This window comes from Dicentrarchus labrax, unplaced genomic scaffold (genome assembly GCF_905237075.1).
Source record: "Dicentrarchus labrax unplaced genomic scaffold, dlabrax2021, whole genome shotgun sequence".
Taxonomy (NCBI): Eukaryota; Metazoa; Chordata; class Actinopteri; family Moronidae; genus Dicentrarchus; species Dicentrarchus labrax.
This window is the reverse complement of record NW_026136714.1, coordinates 5,913,082-5,936,671: the sequence shown is the minus strand read 5'-3', so window position 1 is coordinate 5,936,671 and position 23,590 is coordinate 5,913,082.

Here is a 23,590-nt window from a genome sequence, read left to right as displayed (position 1 = left end):
ATCACTGACATTGCCATCTGCACCCTTAAAGTGGCTAAAAATAGTTAGAATTAAAAATGTTGAGTTGGATAACTTTCAGGTTCGGAAAATCAAAACAAACAGACAAAAATCTTGCCAGTTACTGTATTTGAAAGTCTGCTCAGTTTGACACTGCCAACACATTTTTTCTCTTCCATGTCTCCAAAGAGACCCATGGCTAAACCAGCAGCCATTTCATTTATCATAGTGTTTGGAAATGAAACTTAGTTTTACTGTTTTATCATCAAATAGTGAGTCGCAGGCAAGTGTTTATACAATTTAAAAGTCTGAGGCATTCATTTCAAGTATCTGAGATAATTACTGTTTTATCTTTTTTTCATACCTATGCTTTAGAATTCTTGTATCTCAACACCCTGCACTGTGAAAAGAGAAGGTGTTATCACATACACAGAGGATTTCAAACCTTTAGAGTTATCAGTTTGACTGCACAAAGTGTTTTGGGGAACTGCCCCTTCTAAGCTCCTCTGATCCCATTTAAATTGCTAAGTGGGTTGTCAGACTGTTCCATAGACAGATTCAAACTGCTGTGTAGCTGTCCTTATCCATTTACTCGGATAAACATTTTTTAAATGACTGGAAAACAAATACATATTCATCACATTGCCAAGGTTAAACTATACTAGATATATAGCTCTAAAGTATGTACAAAAGTATTTGTTGAGTGTATGTTTTAACTTTGCATTGCTTGTTGAAGTATTGTTTGGTAAGTCACGATGTGGTGAGGAAATGTGGGTTTTCTCACTGTCACCAGTCTTTGACGTACAGGTAATTAGTCAATAAAAATATATTGTAAAAAATATATACTGCTAATGAGAAAGGAAAAACACAATGAGAAGAAATGACTCAGCAAGTTTAAGAGAGAGATGCATGCAACATCTAAGAGTGAATGAATGGGTTGATAGATTAGACATGAGATGAAAGATCGGGGAAGGAACAACAGAGAGATGAAAAGTACTAAGAGTATATGGGGAGAGTGACGAGGAGCTGTGTGGATTTTAGGCATTTGCACTTGGCTCAGCCTTGGTTAAGAAACTAATACCTCAATTCAGCACCTGCAGCCCAGTATAACACTCCCTTTTCACATATTCATCTCTGACATACAGAAAACCCTGAAGGAGAGAGAGAGAGAGAGAGAGAGAGAGAGAGAGAGAGAGAGAGAGAGAAGAGAGAGGTGTATGCTCACCAGCCGAGTTTTATTTTAGCCCCCATGAGGCACTGCAGAATTTGTCATATGGAGAAGCTGAATTTTTGACAGCTTCCAGAAAGCTGTGAAGTTGGATTTTACACTCCTGTATTCAAGCTTTTTAGCCCGTGGTTATCTGTTTGTGAGTTCTCCTGTGAGACAACATCAGACATCAAAGTGAATGAGAGCAGTGGTTTAAAAAGGTGAGCCAGTGTTTAGGAATAACTTTCAGAACTGTATGTTTATCTGTAAATGTAAAGGCACGTTGCACGATTTCTTGGAATTTCTTCAGTTTTTTTAGTTGGCATTTTCCCACCAAAAAAACCTGAGCAGGAGGTAGGTAGAGATGGTTGCCCACTAATCAAAAAGTAGGTGGTTCGATCCCTGGCTCCCTCCCTCTGCATGTCGGAGTGTCATTGGGCAAGGTACTGAACTCCAATATGCTCCTCTGTGTAATTGCTATTAGCGCGTTTCTGATGAACAGTTGCATGACAGCATGAATGTGACATGTACTGTAGTGTGAAAAGCTTTAAGTGGTCAGAAGACTAGAAAGGCACTAAGTGCAGTCCATTCACCATAATGAGGTATGATTTAATTTCAGATTTTGTGTTATTTTATTGGGCACATGGAGTCATCACAAACCTGGTCCGAATGAGTATGCTTGTAAGACATACAATGCAGACTGCAGTTAGATGTTGTGCAATGCTCTCTTTCTTCCTCTCTCTCTCTCTCTCTCTCTCTCTCTCTCTCTCTCTCTCTCTCTCTCTCCCTGTTCCTTTCTCTGTCCAAATATCCTCTGATTCCCCTTTTAAGGCAACAATAGTCTCCTGGCGGCTTATTCATTATAAACATTTATGGTATGCAGCAGTTTTAGAAAGGGCCAATGAGGTCCAAACTCAGTAAGATTGCACTTTCAGGGGTAGTTGACAATTTTTTTCAACTCAGCTGCTTCAGTTAAGAGCACAGAGTTGTCATCTTTTTCACTAAGAAATGTATGTAAATTAGGTTGGGTAGGTGACTTGAGACTTTATGATTCACTTCTCCCTGCTCCATCCACAGACCTGGAGAAGGAAAAGTTTCTGGTAATAGATCCACTGCTGCCTTGTATACCGGCAAACTCTTTATATAACTCACAATGTAGTCTCTGACTTTGTCATTTTTTAATTTAACACACACCAACACACGCAGGGACACACATAATATATTCACTCAACACTCGCCAAACACACCCTCTACCCCACATACATACATCACACACTAAATGCGTCATAGGGCTCTCAGAGGAGGCTCAATGGATATACTATATAAATGCTAATGATGCAGGACCTTCTCTCCTTGATCCTCAGAGAGATGGAAAAGCAAGACAAACTGCACTCATTGGTGTAAACTGATCAGTTTCTAATTCTCCTAGAACGCATCCAACGTTTGTGTTTCTATCTTGTGTCTGTGCATGTCCACTGTGTCTGGTGCACAAAGAGAGAAGAAGAGAGAGGGGGAGCCGATACACTCGCAAGTCATTACAGCAGTCAGGCACTAACATATGACACCCTGTGTCATTTCTGAAAGGTCACTCCAAGATGGAGCTGCTGCTGGAGAATTAAAGATTCAAGTAGTGTGCCCATAATGGTGTTTCATGGAGGAATACTTCTACTGTTGTATGACAAGCTCAGATCAAAAGCATGCAGAGGTAACACCCAAACATAAAGATGTTGCACCATCTTTAACTTGTTAATGGGAGGTAGCCTTAAATATCCGCTTTTAGAAGGAAGCTAGTCAAAGTGTATTTTTGAAAAGTACATATCAGTAACAATTCTTTACTAACTGCACTGTAACTGTACATGGAGCAACTACTCCTTATCACCCATCACCCATTTAATATTAACATCAACAATTATCCATAAAACTGACAAATGGCCATGTTAACAACATAACAACAACTATTAATGTACATAAATGCAACATAATGACTGAAAAGACACTGTTTTCAGACAGTTTCTTCCTAGTATACAAATGAATGAATGAATGTTTGAAGGGTAGAGATGAAACAGTACAAACATTTAATATCCCAATTAAAGTGACAATGAACAATGAAAATTATCACAGTTCTTTATTATTTCCAGGCTATCGAATGCCATGTTACAGAACATTGTTAAAATCTATTTGGAAAAGCATGTTGCTTCATGCAATGATGTGACCTGTTTCTTTGGCAATCTGAGGAAGCCTAAGAAGAAAGTGCGGGCCTGGGGAGCAATAAACCGCTCTTACCATGACCAAAAGAGAATTTAATGATCCGAGAGAGAAATGGAAGGAACGTCGGGTTATCTCCTGCTCTCTATGCTTGACAGGGTGCCACAAATGAGATTTATACCCATCAAGCCATTCAGTCTACTACTTAAAACAATCACAGAAAGCCTTTATTTGACAAGCACTCTTGCCAACGTACATATCCCACTGTCCCTGTATGATCAGTTATTCTATACCACTATCAGCTAGGTGAATCATGAAGGATGTTCTTTGGCCAACCATCCATGAATTTAACTCCACTTGCAATAAAAACTCTATTTTATGAAGTTCACACTACGGACATGTGCACTAGCATGTATCTGAGTTCAATTTCAGCTGGATTGTGGTCTTGACTGGAGTGATATAATAGGCCTGGAGCCAGAGGGGTGTGAAAAAGACATCACAACTTTAAGCTCTGGATGAGACTTAGATCAACATATAAAACAGAAAAAGAAAAATCATTTTCTTATTGATTGAAAACTGGATTTTTACAGAGATAGCAAATCATGTATGCACTATGCATGCAATAGTTAAATGATATACATGCACACTTTTACATGGATCATGCTGCTCTCGCAGCGCCAGCTCTTATTTTTAGCAGTGCTATTCTATAGAGGCCTAGATTACATTGTGGGTTTCCAAATTGAGGGATGTAACATGGCAACAGTTAGCAGCAGATGGACAGGACAGGACTCAGGACGACAAAAGACCTCTTGGCTGAAGAATTAGAGGATGCTTGAATGTTTCAGTCTCAAGAGAAACACATAAGTCAATACCTCCTGTGTTAAAGTCTACCAACAAATAATTGAAAATTTCTACCAAAGGATAGACAGAAGGTCTGGTCCAGTGTTTGGTAACTACCTGTGACTTCAAAGCTAAATCTTACGTCTGCCAAAAACCTAAAACATTTTGCTTTGTTGGCAACAATAGGATATAACTTGTGATGTCTGGTTGTCCAGGGCTCTTATCAACAGTCACGGTCATTCAGCGGCATTCCCCTAGTGGTATGTCGCATGGACCAACTGCAGTATTTTGTAATAAGGTTCCCACAGGGAATACAAAAGCTTTTGAATTATGGAACAAAGGGCACCTTAAGTGCAAGCCATGCTGTCTCAGTCTACATGAAGTCATTTCCGCCGCTCATTTATGTTCTGTAATTATAAAGTTGTTTTAATGCAGTTAATAATCTCATTCAAAGGTTTGCAGGAGAAATGCAAAACAATTACATAACCAGTTCACATATTTAAAAAAAACAAAGCTTTGCTACAACCTGATGAACATCTGGCACTGAATACATTTTCCTTTTCTTTGTAAATCTTAACATGTCTGACAAGGCTTACTGACTTGTCAGAAAATCATCTGTTTATTTTTCTATTGAATAGCAAACATGGAGTTTCTTTACCAACTTGTTAATTTCAATACAGTCATACAGGACCTGGATCCTTCTATTGGTTTTATTCATTTGCTCTGTACATTTATATCATATTGCTTATCGCTAAGGATTGAGCGTTGTGATGAACCACTAAGTCTGTCTCCAGGGAACATGAACACTTAGACTCAGGTTTGAAGGATGATCCTGCTAGATACTGATTCCCATCATCTAAATTAACCAAAAGCACACATTTTCCATTTGTATGAATACATTTACATGCAGTAACTCAAAGAAGAGAGGTTCTATGACTGGACTAGACCTTTAAAAACACCCACTTCACTAAGTTGACTGATTATCTGAAATGGAGTGTTACGAGTTGATAATTAATTCCTTTTACACAGCCTCATCATGTTTGGCTTTTACGCAACACGGGAAAATCCTTGTTTGACCCTTTAACTTAGCAATGCCTCCACAGTCACAATACCACATATATGCTGCTGTTAATGTGTGTCTTTCTGTGGATGTGTTTTTCTCCAGTACAACGTTCACTAATTATTGCATATTCTCTATGATACAGGCTATAAATAGCCAGTAGCTCAGTTACAATCAAGTGACAACAAATGCATTTAGTCACTTTAAATTACATAAAACTAAGATGCAATTTACCATTTTAATTTTTTATAACATATTTGTCTTTTTCTAAAGAAGCAAATCCTCACATAGCCTTTTTTTAAATTAAAGAACTTTATCGATTATTTATTTTTCATCTTTACAGTAAATCACAGGATTTTATGACCGTGTTTCAAAAGGGCTATGCTTAAAATTGATCTTTAAAATTGAATCTGAATAGAACTGGGAAGTAATGCTTGATCAGGGTGATGAAAGGGGGATTTGACTTTAACATGTCCCATTTCATGAGGAAGAAAAGCTGGTGTTTGAAATGCCAACGCCATACTGCAGTTAGTGGGGTGGTAACACAGCCTTCACAGTGTACAGTATCAACACAGTCCACTTTCTCTCTCTTACATTTACATGGTGGAGTCTTCTCCTCATTTACACATCAGTTACTGTTTGATCTGCATCAGCCATGCAAGTTAAAAGTGGCAGCCTTGCTTTTGGGCCAGGGATGAAGAGACATGGATGTTTTAAGCACATGCAGGCATACATCATTATCATTTCCCCTTCCTTCTAATTAGTTAATTGAAAGGACATCTGTGTAACATCTACAACACATTAGTGTTTCCCCATGGATTTGCTCTGGTACGAGTGCCACGTCAGTTTATTGTAGCATCTTTGCATCTTTTGAACAATTACTGCAAATTCTGCTTCATCTTTGCCTTCAGTTTGATGGAACATGTTCACAATACTCAGCTCCATCTATGAATATTAACTAAAAAATATATTTTCAGGCATATAATAAGATGTGCCACAGCATCTGTTTTCATGGGGGGAATGCACTGGGGAAATACACAATTAGACAACCAGTAAAGCAGCTATATCTAAAAGATTCTTTTATTTTCTCATCCTACACCAGGTCATTGAATTCCTTTTCCCTTGCTCTCCTTTTAATACCTCAATGTATTTCACATAGATTTTGTCATAAGCCCCAATCAATACCTCCATGTGAGATTTGTGTTTGCTACTAAAGCCAAGCAATAGGCTAAGCAAGTAAAAAGAGCAAGGCCTGCAGGTCTGCTGTGACGAATGACTAACATTTAGCATGTTAAATCTTTCAGAAATTTTCAGCCAAAAAACTAACCCTTAGGCAGATGCTGTTATTCTGAATAAGCCATAATTACATATTCTTGATATTGTTTTCTATCAAAATGAATGAATGAAATGTACAACATGAGTGTGTATGTAAGGTAATATCTCATACCCTAAAAACATATCAAAGAAAACATTGTGCATCTCATGATTGAAGTGTCACTTCCTTTGTCCTCTTTTGTCCATCTCTATTCTTCTATCCATGCTTCTTTTTCATTGTACTGGCAGAGGGTGCTACACAAACAAACAGCAAAAAGGTGTGATAGCAGGAAATGCATTCTGGGACACAATGACACCCCAATTACCTGCTGGCAACGGCAGGGTTAGCTCCTTGTAGTGTCCTTGGGTTGTGACATTTTCCCTTTCAGCTCCACCTCAGATTTACTGGAATGAGCGGGGTTGCTGAGCAGGGCACTTTATAAATACATCTCCTCTCGATTACTGTGACCAGCGGCCCTGGGCAGCTGAGTGTAGCTGGGATGGCTTCATCCCTTGAGATCCGATGCCGTAGATCAAGGCCCCAAATGGCCGTCCTAACTCAGCTATCAATCTCTGTTATTGCCTGCCACTGACGCCAGCGCAAGGGACACACACAATGTGCTGCCATCTAATCAGTGTGGTGCAGATCACCGGACGGTAAACATGAAACAATAGCTCTTGTGTCCCTCGCTACAGGTTGTGTACAGACAGAAGGGTGTCATTAGTGATCACTGATGAATATTGTTCTAGGTTTACTGCACACTGTATGTAAAAGGCTCAAACAAATCCATCCTGTCATCACACACACATCACACATTGTATTCCTGACATGATTTACATTCAAATCTACGCTATTTTAATGTCATTGCACTGTTATGTAAATGGGACAAGAGAAAGTCAAACTGTAACTGCACTGAAGTTGAACAAGTTACTGTTTGTTCACTCGCCTAGCACAATTAAGCAGAGATCAATAGGTATTTAGTAGTTTATTCACTTTTAAAGATAAACGCCATAAAATGTGCACGGCATAGATCAAAGAGCGATGTGATTAGTGCAATGATCTGCAGGGACAACAGTACAGTGAGGCATTATTATGTAGGTGATATGCAGTACATTAAGACCATATTTTCAGTGTCTGTGATTAAATACTGAGAACATTTATGAGTCCATTACTTTTAATAAGTCTCCCCTTAACCTTGAGAAACTCTCCTTTACTGGAATATACAGTGTTTGCTTTTAGTTAAAGACCCTGCACTCTCAGTGTTCAGTTACTCTGACTGATGAGAGCTCCTTTAAGGTTGAAGTTTACTAGAACTATGCAGGGCCTAAGTTCCCTAATGTCTGTTTACTTGAATAGTAATGGAATTTCACACACACTCATATGCCAATGGCACACCATCAGCAGCTATCTGGGGTTCAGTATCTTGCACAAGGACTCTTTGATATGCAGTGGGAAAAGCTGGGGATCAAACCACCAACCTTCTGATAGGACAACCCTCTCTACCTCCTGAGCCACAGCCGCCCAATGTGTAAGTTGTCCAGACATAAAAGGTGCAGAACAAATCAGAGTACTGTCATGCCCATTTCTACATGTCTAATCTGTCAGTAAGTGAAAACACCTTTGCGGCTGCACTGTACCATGGACTCATGGGATTTGAACAAATATTTCATTTTTTATTTGACAACACTGCATAGGGAAGTAAAACAAATAAAATTTGAACTATGCTGCACCACTATGTCAAAAATTGAACTCTACCTTGTATCTCATGCAATTTATGTCCTTCCAACTCTCATGCTTTTTCTTCCTTTTAAGTTTGTCTGAAAAGTGGTTCAAGCTCCAGGGACATTCGGAGGTTCTGAGCTGATAATTGCTCTTGTAAACACAAGTTTTGCTGCTACTGCACCTATGCATTATTTACACAGCTAACTCCCGGCAATAGAATGTTAAACACTGGTTAAGTCTGCTTTGGCCTCCAGGCTTTTTAAAATCGCAATGGGAAAAGGTGCATTCTGTCAGCAGCATATTCAGGGTGTGTTTTGGCTACAAAGATGAAAGGAAAGAAGTCTGCAGATTATGAATTTAACACAACAAATAAGGTTATTTCTTGTCTTTGACATGTTGTTTGAATTTTAGTTTAGTTTTAGTTTCCAGCAATATATGCCCCCAAAACTCACATGCACAAATCCTCCCTCACTTCACAAACAGCTAAAGATATGCATATACCAACTGTATCAAATTACTGTATCAGAAAACTGTAAGTCCTTAAAATGTAACTTCAATTGCATATCAATTGCATATAAAGTAGGCACTTTTGTGCCTATGCTATGCTTGGAACAGTATGTGACCAATTTAGCATTGCATTCATGTAACATTGTCAGGCACATGATAGACAGTTAAAATTTATTTATTTTTTTCATGTATTCTCTGTCCTTATCAAAACCAGGCACCTGCATTATGCTACATTCACATGGATTATGGCAAACGCCAGATGGACAGAACCTTCCACACAGCATGGGAAAAAAACATTTGCATATATTATTTTATGTGATTTATTAATTATTAGCGTCATGTTCTCCTTGTGAGAGGGAGCTATGTAACATCCAGTTTTATCACAGAGGACTGCAAAAAGGCGCCGGTATTCTCTGTCAGCCTCACCTAATTTTACCAGTTATCCGGTTTGCTGTCTACTGTTTGCTTGAATTTATGTGAATGCTGAATTTCTTTTACAAGCCATAACTCAATTTGTCTAGTAACACCTGTGAAGAAGAATATTTACCATCCCATAGGGTTCTTATGCAATTGAAACATTGTTCACTACTGAAGTAAATCAGATACGACTTGGCAGTTTCTGTTTCTAGTCCACTCATCTCATAAAACCCCTTAGCTAGGCTCAGCTATGAGTCAGAGATTTACCATTTTTTTCCCTTCCATACCTACACTTTTACACGTAAAGCTCTTTTTCTTGTCTAACTCCATTCAACCAAAGCTTGTGATTAAACTTAATCACAATTTGCCTCAGAGCACTCAGAGTTGTGACAAAGTCATCTGATTTCATTTCTTGTGTTGTTTTCATTGGGAAAATATCTTTCACATTTTAGGTTCCATTTTTCACAATGGATAATGCTTTGTATTTTCCATTCAAGAAGCCAACATAACTTTTAATTTATCAGAACCAAGGTGGAATATGACTGCATGCTTAATATGTTGGAGGTAACCTCTTTCCTCTATAGGCACTGTGCAGGCACTAAGGATGCCATGTCATTAACATACAATGCTACCCTAGTCCCAGTTCACCGAGCTAGTCCAATTTAAATTTATCTCAGACCTTCATATGGTGTGACCCGAATGTGATACCAAATTGGCTCCACCTTTGAGACGAGACACCCGTGGTGTTCAGATAGCTCAGGTTATCTTGTTTACAGTGTCACGTAACAATCAATACAACGCAATTGCTCTATTTTTAGCTATGCAGGGAATGTGGCTCAAGAGATGGCAGTGTTGGTCCTTCCATCTGTTGGTCTGCTGGTCTAGCAGTTTGGTTCACATTGAATGCCATTTAATAAAAACAGATTTTCATGGACCCAAACAAATGAATTTTAATGACTTTTGACTAGTGCTGTCAAACGATTAAAATATTTAATCGCGATTAATCACACATTTTTATCTATTCTAAATGTCCCTTGATTTCTTTTCATCCCATTATTTTTTCTCATTTTAATGTTCTTATCAACATGGAAAAGTGGATCGGCTTGCCTTGTGCAAATGTTGTTTTTATTGTAAAATCAGCCATTGTCACCTGGCTTTGACGAGGGGGTGGAGAATTTGCATCAGCTGTGTGCTTGGCCATCAAGTGGTATTTCAGACTGGACGTGCTGCGATGATAGCTCGGTTCACAACGACAAAACACACAGATCACTTTGGTCTTGTCAATGGAACCATTTGGCAACTTTTTAAAAGTAAACTTTCCATTCAGAATATTATTGGCATCCATTTTGGCGTCTCGCGCTCGCCATCCACTCAAAACGTAACGTCTACTTTTGTTTCCGGTCTAGCTAGATCCGGTGTGGTGTTGTAGTTTTTCCAACGTTACTAGTTGTTGCAACAGCATGTGAAAAAAACTACAAAGTTAAACAAACCTTAATCTTGCGATAAAAAAATTGACGCTGTTAAAATGGGTTCGCGTTAACACCGTTAATAAAGCGTTTAACTGACAGCACTACTTTTGACCCTGGACTTTTTATCTAGCTCTACTAATAGGACAACTTTTTTAGTTGTTCAACACTTCCATTCCAAATGTTTTTAATCCATATCGCCTGTTCATGGTTGCGGGGGCTGGAGCGTATCCAAGCACACACTGGGTGATAGCGAGGGTATATGGACAGATCACCAGTCTATCACAGAGCTAACACATATAGACAGACAAAAACCTCATGTCTTTAGAATGCGGAAGGCACTAAAGCTCCTGGAAAAGATGCAAACTCCCTGCAGAAAGGCCAGTTCATTCCCATGACCTTGTTACTGTGAGGTTACTGTGAGGCAACAGAACTAAGCACTGAGCCAACATATCACCCGTGTTTCATTCATCCCTCTGACAACTTTTTTTCTGGTGTGTTATAAGCATTACAGCCTCATGGACCACTAGCTTGACTACAGACTTTTAATCTTATAACAGCTTTTGAGACAAGGCTGCTTGCAGTCTATCAGCAAACACTTATTGAACAGCCATACTCATAGAAATAGTGTCTCTGTAACTGTCCACAAAGGCTTTCTGGAATTAATTCTGACTGAAAAGACTTGATATTTTTATACCATCTGCCACACTGCATGCTGGCCAATATAAGTGCTGTATACATCAGTACAGGCATTTTTAATACAAACTGGTTTGACATTTTGTTCCAATACCATCTTAAAGTTCATATTTAAACCCTGATGGCAAAGATTATTAAACTGAGCCATCAGACTATCATCCATTGGCCATAAATTGTAACCTTGACGAAGATGTAAACACAATGAAAAATGTAAAGGATGTAATAAATAAGTTTTCATTTTTTCAATAAATCTGAGCATGGCTGAATTTATACAGTGGTAGCATGAAGAACATAAGATTAGACAAGATTTACTGCATATAGCCTAGTCCTTAATATGCAATTTGCAGTAAACAGTCACTGAGAAGAATTATATTTACCCCAGGATACGATCCTAACTATATGTCATAGGACATAACACACAGAAAAAAGAAATAACCCCAGACACACTCACTGGAATACTTTCCACGTACATAGTCATGTACAATGCAGCAGTGTGGCCAAAGCCATGAAATGTAAATTTGCTCAACCCTATTGCATTTTTGTGTTACCTTGCTTACCCAGAGGCTCTTTTAATAGAGCAATCACTCTATCACCTAATGTGCTTGTAATATCTTTATGCAATATAGCACCAGTATCTTAAACAGGTCTCCTTACACAAGAAAAGTATTTTTTTCCTATTACCCTTTGCAAAGAAAAACCACTATTCAGAGGTAATAGGAAAGGGGAAATTACAACAATTAGAATCAGCCTGGCAATGATGAACTTGTGTTTTTCTTTAGACCTTCCCTTTGGCTGTTTAGGTTGTTAAAAAGTCTCTCTGTGAATAAAGCAGTACTCATGATTCCTTTTGCATTTTTCTCACAGAAAACCACCTAAAATCCTACAGGACTTCTTAGGGATGGCAAAACTCAGCTGAACTGAACTAACCAGTAAGTGAATGATCATAGAGTTGGGCTTCTGTACAGTCCCACTTCATATATGGATTTTCTAAGCACTCTTTTTAGAGCAGGGTCTATAGTGTCAATCACCAGCACAATTTCAGTGCAGCTTTTCCTTAAGTAAAGAAAGTAATGTCAAAGCCTAAAACTTCAATAAACTGAGGAGAAGAAGTAGTGAAGTTATGGCGTTAAAGTTTCTAAAATACTATTTTATTTTACTATTATTTCTTTTAAATTATATATTATTTTTAAAAATTTATTTTTTTGTCTTATTTGCCAATTAAAATAACTAAATGTACAGTTTGAAATCCAAATTTGAAAAAAGGTAGCCCTGTTGCAAAATGGCAATTCCACTTTGCAGTAATTTCAACACAAGACTGACATAAGTCTTTGTAAAGGCATCATTTGTACAGAAAGGACATAAAAGTAGACACACTGTATTTCTTGGTCACCGTGGACCCTCACGGCCTTGGCTTGTGGACAACATGATGTGTGTTATTGTTCAGTGTGTGGGACGAGGCTCCTGATCTATTCCTGCTTTCACATGGGTGGAGAGTAGAATAACAGCCGGATAGCATTGTAAACAACCTGTTAGGGCCTTCACATGAAGCCTGTTTTAAATTAAGGAGGAGATTTAGCAATGTGAAAGTGTACAGAGGAAAAAGCACAAATGGGTATAGTAATGATGTTACAGTGAACGCTATTGTTTCTGTGAAGTTAACTCCTTCCCTCTAAAGGCTCCTTGCAAAGGGCATTGCATTTGCAAGCAGAAAGCTTGGTAAGGGAGGGATGAGCCAGAGCATCATATCCAGGAGCATGAGTCATTTCCTTACTGAACTATAGCAACCAAGCAGCATTTGTGATTCAGCCTGTTACATTAGCATCACATGGAGTCACAGATGGAGGATAATGATTAACCCATAGCTTCCTTGTAAATTCATAATGTACATTTATGGAGCCAGGATTCAAGTTTCAAAATGGGTTCTATACATATACATGTAATAATATATATATAATAATAAATAGGTTGAAAATACCAAATAATAAACTAGCGCCTATTGTCATATATTGATTATTATAGCTTAAGTGGAGCTTTACAGTCAAAAGTCAAATATGACTCAAAAAAATGAAACTCCAAGGGAGAAAATGATCATTCACCAGAAAAAAAACAAAAAAACATCGTATTTTAAAGACAGAGTGTGTTTTGACCAAGAACTTGAATGAGTGGAGACAGTGCATCCAATAAAAAAGGCTATTGCACTGTTCAGAAGCTGTATCAGCAAAGGCTCAGACCTTGAGTGCTGAACCGCCAGCTGGTGTCCAATAACAAAGTACACAAAACACTGAAGGTTGTACGATGTGGAAGGGTGAATGGGTCTCATATATAAGCAAAATTAATGTTTGAAGAAATTTAAACTAAAAATACCAACACAGAAATCTGATCTTACTCGTTTGTTGTACGTGTTAACGGTGGTATTCAGGAACAGATCTCAGTGGAAATACACGCCAATACATCGCTGGAATGTGGTTTTGCTGGCTAGCCACTTCTCCAGCATACTTGGTCGATCCTGCCAGGTCTCGTCAGTGGTATCAACACATCATGTATTTTCTCAAATTGCCAGTGCTTTGAAAAATAAACCAGCTCTATTGACAAAACTGGAAGTCACCAACATATACTACAAACAGTATGCTTGATTCATTATTTTCAGATGTTACTGAAACCTGTTGGTGGCATGACTGGCCTTTTGCTTTTTATTTTGCAACTCGAAATATTTGCCTTGTCCAAACAACACAGCTCGAAACTGACAGATCCCTGAATATGTTTTCCAATCTGCTTGGTGCAAAGAGCACAACAGAGAGGAGGCTGGAGCAGCAGCTGAACAGAGAGGGGATATATCAGGCTCATCAGGTGATAAATGCCTGGACCAGGACCTTTTAATGTCAAACACTGGCTCAGTTCAGCAGGCCAGAGACAACAGCTTACTGGCTTCATGCCATCAGAAACCCGTCATTAACAAGTCCTGTTTTAGAACACGCTGCTGGGAGTGAACGTTAGGATTTTATTTGTCTATTTATGTATCCACTATTGGTTTACAGGACTGATATAAACATTTTCTTACAAATCTGCCAGTTTCTAATTATCTTCCCACTTTCAAAACATCTGCCAGTGTATCCACATGATTTATGTAATCGCCCTGCACTGTTGCAGCAAAGCTTTATTTTATATCTGATTGAAATCCTTGTGTGGCTTCTTGTGTTTTGTTTTTTTTTCCACACCACTGTTGATCATTTCTGTTACCCTGGGGATAAGCGGTGAAAAGTATAGTATAGTGACTGTTGTGTATATTTCCCTCATCATCTCTGAATGACACAGAGCCAAGGACTTCCCCAGTAAGCATTTAGAACGGCAGAACAGCACAAACCTCAAAATGAGATTTTATGGATGCATTTGTCAGGATTTATTGAATGTAAGAGATCAACCAACAGATTCAGTAAAAGAAAAAAAAGTGCATGTTTTGCAATAATGCAGGTCAGCAAGGCAACGACAGAGCAGCAGTTCTTGTTTTTCTTTTCACCCAACCAAATTGGAATAAATGAGAATATAATCAGCCAGTGGTCAAGCTCGCATTAGAAGAAAATGTAACCTTCTCAGAAATAGGACATTTTCCATTAATCTCATATTTCACATCTACCACAAATAAAGTGTTATTGATTTTCCTCGGCTGTGCTGAGGCCGCTTTATACTGACTGCTGTTGCTCTGTCTGTGCCAGCACATTGAGATTGACAGAGGCTTTATGTGGCCAGGCAGGCAACTACGGGACAGGATATTAGTCATTTTATTGCCCAAAGAAGAGGGGTCAGAAAATAGAGAAAATTAAACTAGAAGATCCAAGTAAAGCATTGTAAACCACTAAGCTTGTTAAAGTTTTGACAGCTCACCTGGCGGGTGCCAGAGGCCCCAAATCCATTCAATAAGATGAACAGGAACACTTCAAGTTGTTTGTCTTTCACAGAGAATCCATTAAAAAGTTCCCTCTCCCCTGGTTTACAGTGCATTCTACTTGTACCCAATAAATCATGCCTCTGTCTTGGGCTTCTGCCTCCTGTGTTCTCCCATTTGTACTCCGCAATATGTCTGGTACAGAGTTATCATTGCCCAGGATAATGATGGTAAACATCAATCAAAACCAAAAAACAACAACTTAAAAATATGTAATTTGTTAGTGTTTTCTGACATTTTGATGCAAGTGAACCTGCAGTGCTCTCTGGTGTGTGGATGCCAGCATCTAAAATGTGTTGACATGTGAAAAATGCTGCTCATTAACCAAAACTATATCAGATGCAGATCTCATAATTTTTACCCTTTTCTGAATGTGGAAAAAATGTGCAGTCCTACACTCGCTTGAAATGCAAAGGTGTCCAGAAAAGGATTCTGTGGCTATTTTTCTCCTGCAGTTATCCATTTTCCATTTATAAACTGTTTTTCTTTTTTTTCTGCATGCATTACAGGGTCCCAAAATAACAGCTGTGTAAAAGTAGTCAGTCAGAATGCGCTCAGTTATAACTTGCTGCAAACTAACTTGCATAATCAGAACTTGTATTTCAATTATAATCAGTGTCTGTAGCAAGTGCAGAGACAAACCAGTTATGTACAGCCATAGCTGAGTTATTAGTGATTGATTTCAAGTTTTTTTTTCTTATGTTTGTAGTATTTTTGTTGACTAGAAACTAGTGGCAATGTAAATTGTATCTATGTTGGAAGTACATTATATATATATATATATATATATATATATATATATATATATATATATAGTATGTAATGCAAATGTCTTCCAAACTTTAGATTTTTAAATTCGATGGTGCACTGTAAATTGTGTGGGTGTTGTTTGACATTTTTGTCATTTTGGAGAAGCTTTGCATAGGTTTGGGTCACAAAGAGATGCTTAGGTAAACTGCTTACTCATTGCCTCATTAAACTGTAATGCTATTGCACATCCATCTGAAATTTGGTACATTTATGTAAGTGTGGGAGCCAGGAAATATATGATTTAAATAGTTTTATAATTCATTATTGCGGGTTCATTGCAAAACAAAAATATTCAAAGATATTTTTTTAAGTGAATTCGAAATCCTATCTTTTCATGGAGATTAATAAAGTAATTATTGGTACAAGCTTCCTCTTCAGTTTAAGGTTCTATGATTACTGACTACATTAGTAGTATAAAACTACTAGAACTAAAAGAACTAAGCCCAAAACAGCTGCTGTATAATGGAGTTAAAGAGGTCATATGAGCAATTTCAGGTTTATATTTGTATTTGGGGGTCTACTATAATAGGTTTACATGCTTCATTGTTACATTATTACATTAAAAATACATTATTTTTCTCAGGCTAGCCATTACAAGCACTTGTTTTCTTTAAGGGCCCCCTCCTGAGAAGCCCATTCTGCTCTGATTGGTTTGCTCCCATTAGTCAAAGCAGGCACCACCCACTGTCACTTAGCCTAGTGGTACCTAAGTGGTACCTGTTACAATGTGAATATTGTAATATTGTAGCAGAACAGAAGTGGGTTACAGTAAACTCACTTTCAATTTTTCATTTTCAAACTTGTAATCTTCAGCTCCCACTGCCAATTTTTAGATTTTGCATTGCTTTCTCTGGAGCCAGCAAAGGCTTTAAAAAACCTTTTTCACATATACAGTACTTCTCCCCAAGACCTGTAAGCAGACTTTGATGTGTGAAATTGGTGATGTTCCTCTTTAAAGGTCAAATAGTTTACATTTCCCAATTATCCCTCCAAACTACACCAGATATCCAAATACTTTAATGCTGGTCGATGGACCACAGCTTCTCTCTGGATTTGGAGTAAACAAATGCATGTACATGAACATTTAAGGTTTTATCTCTGATAATGTTGTTAAAAATGTAAACTTTAGAATGTATAAAAGTGATACCCCAAGATGCTGTTCTTGAGAATGATATTTTTTGAATCTGCTGCTGTATAAATATAAAACAAAGACAAGCCAAACAATAGGAGGTTAATGTTTCAGTCATTTAGAACGTTGTAATACAGAAGCTGTTACTGTGCGTCTTAAGGTGTTGAAATTACTGGAATGAGATATTAATGTTCAAAGGTGGGTCCCAAAGCAACATGGCTTTAATTGAAGGAACATGATTATAATTTCACACCTGTATTGCAGATCATGTGAGAATACTAATTTACAGCTGAGGGAGAAAGACACAAAGTGGATGTGAATGTTATTGAACAAGAGAGTGTAGGGGGAGATTCTACTAGGCCAATAAAATTTCTGATTCGCTCAATCAGCTTTTCCAGCAGCCTCCTCACCCCTGCTCTCTCTCTCTTTCACACACACACACACACACAATAAAAAATAAAAAGTAAAATAAGTATAACTGAAACCAAATGCTATATTTTGTTAGACAATGTCAGCGTTGCAACATCTCTTACAATTAACAACTGAAGAACACCTTGCAAGAACATTTCTCTCCCTGTCAAATTCTGCTGTCAGGGTGCAAAGTTTCCTGTGCCTTATTCACCTTTCAGAAGAGACATGACTTTAGAAGGAAAAAATGGAGCCCTAGCTCAACTCCATTCTGACATTCTAATGAGGACAGTGAATTTGGATGAGTAAGTATCCAATTTCAGAATCACCAGCAATCCACCATCTCACTGATTACAGTGGCATCAGTTTTCTGCCTAACACACTTTGCACCCGCAGGGCAGAGATTAAATGTGAAATTATTGGACATCTGTCATATTAAAGAAAGTTGAAATGTCCCTGGGTCTTTTAAGACTGCGAGAAATGAAATTACAATGACATGACAAAATGAAAGCAGGTGAGACAGCCATGGATTCTGTCAGTGCTGCAGTATCAGAAGTATTAAATCAGATGTTTTACAGCAAATTCCCCCTTTCTCTCTTTTTGTCTCTACGTCTCAGTCTTTCCGTCTTGCTTTGTCTCACTCAAATACACAATATACTTCTTTCTCTGTCCTTTGTCTCTCTTTGTCTGCCTTGTTAATTCTGTCATAAATCATCCTGTGACAGTGACTGAATTGCTTTTGATTGTGATCTTGCAGCTTCCTTGTTTGATAGTGTTCGTTCCTTGATTTAGCCCTTTTTAGCGAACATACATCAAGCCTTCCTTCTCAGAAAATGCTGAATAAGGGGTTTTGAAGGAACCTTGGTTAAAAGTTCTCTTTGATTAGAGAAGGAGCTATGTGGGTTTTAACAAACATCTACTTCCATTCCCAGACTTTCTTTTCAATTCCTTCCTCATCTACTTAGAGCTGTTTGGAGTCTGGTACACTCTGATGTGGAGGTGCTGCGTGGAGGATCTGCAAGCTGATTAATTATATCTCTAACAGGGTCTACCTTGGGGGGTACTGGAGTCTTCTCAGGATGGGCTTGATTTAAGCTCTAGCAGCATTTTACCCATGATGCCAAGAGGAAGGTCAATGCAAGGGAGTCTGCAGAGGAGGGGAGCAGGAGAACAAGGGACTTAACACCAGATGATGGATGCAGGTGGTAATTCAACAATATTCCCTGAAGGACAAGGAGCTTGGCCTTAAAGTTAAAGGAAATAAGTAAATACACATCACCTAATGAGACAGACACATCAGACCAACAACTTTGAACTTTGTTGGCAGTAAAGCTCTAAAGTAGTGACATGTATTACCTTGAAGTGCAGACAGGTAGTTCCCAGAGTGTTGCTCAGAAAACATATTGGGCCATCGATAAAATCTCCTAAAAAAGTTAAAGACCAGGTATTTCCTCTGATTTTGTCTTTACCAAAACAGTTTACGTGTTAAGAGAACAGCAGCCATGTGCAATGAGTGACGGTGAAGTATTTTCATCTGTCGATTGTTGTTTTTATTTACAGGCTTATGGCATTGAAGAGTAGCACCGAGCCAATGGGACCTGCGGGGCAGCTAGCCATATGTGAATATCATTTACATTTGCTGCTGAATTTATTAAAGGTGGAATGAGTAACTCTGAGCACTTGTTCTCAATTCGTCTTCCCCCTTGGCAGTATAACAATTCTGGTCCTTTGACAAGCATGGTTTCTCCGCTCTGGCAAGGATTAGCTCATTCTGGTTTAGTAGTTCATTTCAGCCAGGGAGGCAAGCAGACAAAACAAAAAAAATTGGAACAATGGGCAACCCTGCTTCACGGAAACTATATTTATATACAACTGAATGTCTTTCCGTATATTTAGTAGGAAACATATTAAGGAACTGCTGCATTGAATACGGAAGTTTGAATATATTTTTTGTACCACACAGAAGTTGGAGACTGGAGAGGTGCGGCCCTGTATCCTCATTGTGTTTGCTTTTAGGCTGTGTACAAAAACACTTTAAATACTTAAAGTTAGGTTAGGTTACAGCACATTACTTCCTCATTAAAAGCTTATTGAAAGCCAGCGATGGCCACAGAAACAATCATAATGTGATAACTGCTGTAAATAAGTGGCTGCTAAGCTTGTGACTGTTCTCTTTCTTAAAACTAATCAGCTAGCCTGCTCATCAAACAGCCATAAACCAAGCTGTATTATTACATAAGCTACACACTGAAAGAGAACAAGGATTTTAAAGGCTCTGACAAAAAGTCCAGACTCTGTGCAATGCGTATTTGTGTGACCTTTAAAAGAAGTTTGTTGTAGTGAATGACATTGAAATAGTATTTAGTACTATGCCATCCAGTTTGCAAGGAGACTGTGAGTCTGCATCTCTAATCTGTTTCCTTTCTTTTGCATTGAGCAGAGAGATTGTTCTGAGAGGACCCTTTAAACTCACAAGGGCTCATTGTGTTATACACCTCGATAAGAAATGATTTATTTGAATGCATACACAACCTACACGTTTCAAATAGCTTCTGAACACATAAGATAGTAGAGTTTACATCTGCTAAAGGGAAGCAATGCACAGATAATTCATCATTATTCTGACACAGAAAGAAGAAAATAGAGTGGGGAGAGGCCCTTATGAAATAAAGTTTTTAGATTTTAAGCTTTGCTTTTATTCATGTAAATTAGAGGTATATTTGTACAGCCTAGTTGTTATTGAAATATAACAACAGCCAAGACTATTACTTTGTTTCTACAAAGCATAGAGAACATTTTAATTACTTCCCTCACACATCTTCCTAGGGGTTCAGAAACCAATCAGTCTCCTACTTCACCTGCCCCAGGGATCAGCTCCATCACCCACCCTCCTCTCACTTCTCAGTATGTTTAATGGCAATCAGGAAAAATTTGTTTTTGAAAATTATAAGTATGATTGCAGAATGAAACAGCATCCCCTGCTTCGACTTGTACCTACTTTTAATAGATTTCCACTAGATTTTTTTAAAATACAGTTACTTCAGTAATGCTGATGATGTTGCCCTGGCCGTGGCTAACGGAAGCTTTTGCACCTTAACCATTAAAACATAACAAGGGTTCAGGGAGGTTTTAATGACATTACTAAGGTCATATTAGGTAGATTGTTACACATTCTTTGAGTATTATGTGAGAAAAGAAGAAACAAATTGTTGAGAGGAAAAAAATAATAATACGCTGCAGCACTCTAAAACACATGGCTTTTATATTTGCAAAAAACTGGTCTCTGAAGGAAAAATTAGCCCCTGTATTACCTGCTGATTGCATCAAGTGCCAGCATTTTTTTACCCCATTGAATCCTTCCAGAGGTTTAATAGGAAATTCACAGGGAGAATTGCATGGGTGATTTGAGTAATTTTTCTTCAATAAATAAATAAATTAATAAATAAATTAGATTTTCTGCTTCGCTGATGTGAAAGAGAATGAGTAAATTTCTCCAGTGTGGCATACCATCCGTTCTTTGATTCAGAAGATAGACACAGTGGGTGGATGTGTGCCAGTGGAAACCCATGAATATTCTCTGGATCTGAGTTTAGCCCTGGAATTTAAACGGCTATTGTAAACTGCTCTCTGAACAGAACAGAACTGCACTTGTGGCACTATATTTAACCATTATGCTTATTTTTTATTTGTGTTACAACAAAAGCAAAGAGTTGTTATTTCCGCAGAACAAAGATCATTAGTTGGATAATTAGCACTTGTGTACTGTATGCTGGGGTCATGGGAGACAAAGTATCTCTGCAGTACAATGTCATTAAGATCTTATCGAGGATTAAGCGCCTCCTGCTCACTGTGAGTTCATTCTCTCACTCACTGCTGTCACTCCCAATTTCTAGAGAGAGTTTTTTTTTTTTTTACCATGCTTTCATTGCGCAATTAAAAAGGTTGTTAGCATTTTCATTTTGTCCCTCTTGACATATTTGCACCACCACCCACAAAGGAGACACTCTAATATAAATATTAGATAATCTACAGCAAAGCAACTGCAAAATGTCCCATCCGTCAGTTTACATGGAGCATGTTTGTAATTTAAAACCTCTCAAAGACCTCCAAATCCCTCAGTCTCAAATTATATTCAAAGCCTACTTTGCTTTAAATAGTTCCTTAAAAATGTATTATATCAAAGAGATGGGAGGGAGAGAGTTGAGAAACACTGCAGAGACACATGCATAGACTCACACACTGTGGTGCAGTTTTCCACCAGCTTGAAGTCAGACGTCAGTCAGTTTAGGCCAAGTTTATTTACCTTACAGTGTCTTCTCCATAGGAGCTATAGCTAACGCTGCAGAAACACATTGGGGGGGACAGCCAGGCTGCCGCTTCACCAACAAATACAGTGAGTGGTAAAGCTTCCCCGCTGGCTCCATGTAACTCCAGCTGCTGTGGGGGTCCCTAGAGCAAGACAGGCCTCTTTCAAGCCATCTGGGCTGAGCTGATGGGTGAAGTGGGCTTGCAGGGTGAGTCAGGGAAGAGCCTGGAATCTTTGAGTAAAAACCACCAACAGAGGAGTTGGGAAATCATTTATTTGTATAGCCTTCTACTACAGGGAAGTCACACATGACTTCACAGAGAAAACACAGCAAGCGAGAAATGAGACAAGAGTAATAGGAAAAGAAAAACCGAGATGTTATGAATCACACAACCACAGGTCAAACCAAACAAACAGACCTACAGTATTTTGCTGAAGCACCCAGCACCACCAATCAGATATAGGGTAAATGAAAAACCACTGGGTTATGTGTGTGATGCCCCTGTTGCACCCTAACAAGCAGGTTGAGAACTAGTGACTTAAGGTGCTTCACCTAACCTGCTTGGTTCAGTTCAGTCAATCTCTGGTGTGTTTGCCCGTTTAGTTTGGTTCGTCATGGACTCAAAAGGAGGTTATTGGTCTGGTCTGGAACCACTGGATTTTCTGATAGTTGATATGGGATTTAACATAAATTAAAAAGCTAAACTACTGATGAATCTATCCGCTGATCATGAATTGTTGAAAGCAATCTAACGATCTGCCGGTGATGTTTAGCCTATATTTTGCTGCAAGATCATTTAGTAACCATGGTAACATGTAGTCTGTGCAGCAACCATACAGTTAAATATTGCTGTAATATTACAGTACAAAATGTCTCTTTCTTGTCTTGTTTTGATCTATTCATCAACATTTATATATAATGTGATTCATAAGGTCCAGTTACTGTCCTAAATATTAATTATTATCTTCTTTTTTTGTTTTGAGTGATTCCTGACCACCAGAAAAGATCAGCTGTTCGGCTGAAGTATCTTTTCAGCAAGGCTATGCCACCATGTGCACAATGTCGAGTAGCCCCGATCACTATAGGCTGTCTCAGGACGCTTTTCATATAGAGCAAGTCTAGACCGTACTCCTTGATAATCAATAAAGATGATGAAAAACTGTTCCAATATGCATATTATCATATACCCAAAGGTAAGCTAGGACTCAGTTTTAATTTTGTAATCATTTTTATTATGAAAATTATTAATAAGGATGAAAGGCCATAAGTTTCATGGTTATTTAATACATTCAGCCAATTAGCAAATAAACAGTTTTAAATATAGTTATCTATTGAAGCCTTTTTTAATGAATGCGGTTTTAATATGCTATATGCAGTTAGTTAAAAGGTGTGTGTTTACATTTACGTTTACAGGCTGGCCTTCATTATTTGTGCATATACATGGTCTGAGGCACTGTGTGTATATTTATGGTCTCTATGTTACAAAGACCTAGCAAAAAATAACAGATTATAATAATTATTAGTCCTATTAGGCTGCAGATTAACCATATGTAATGAATGACAA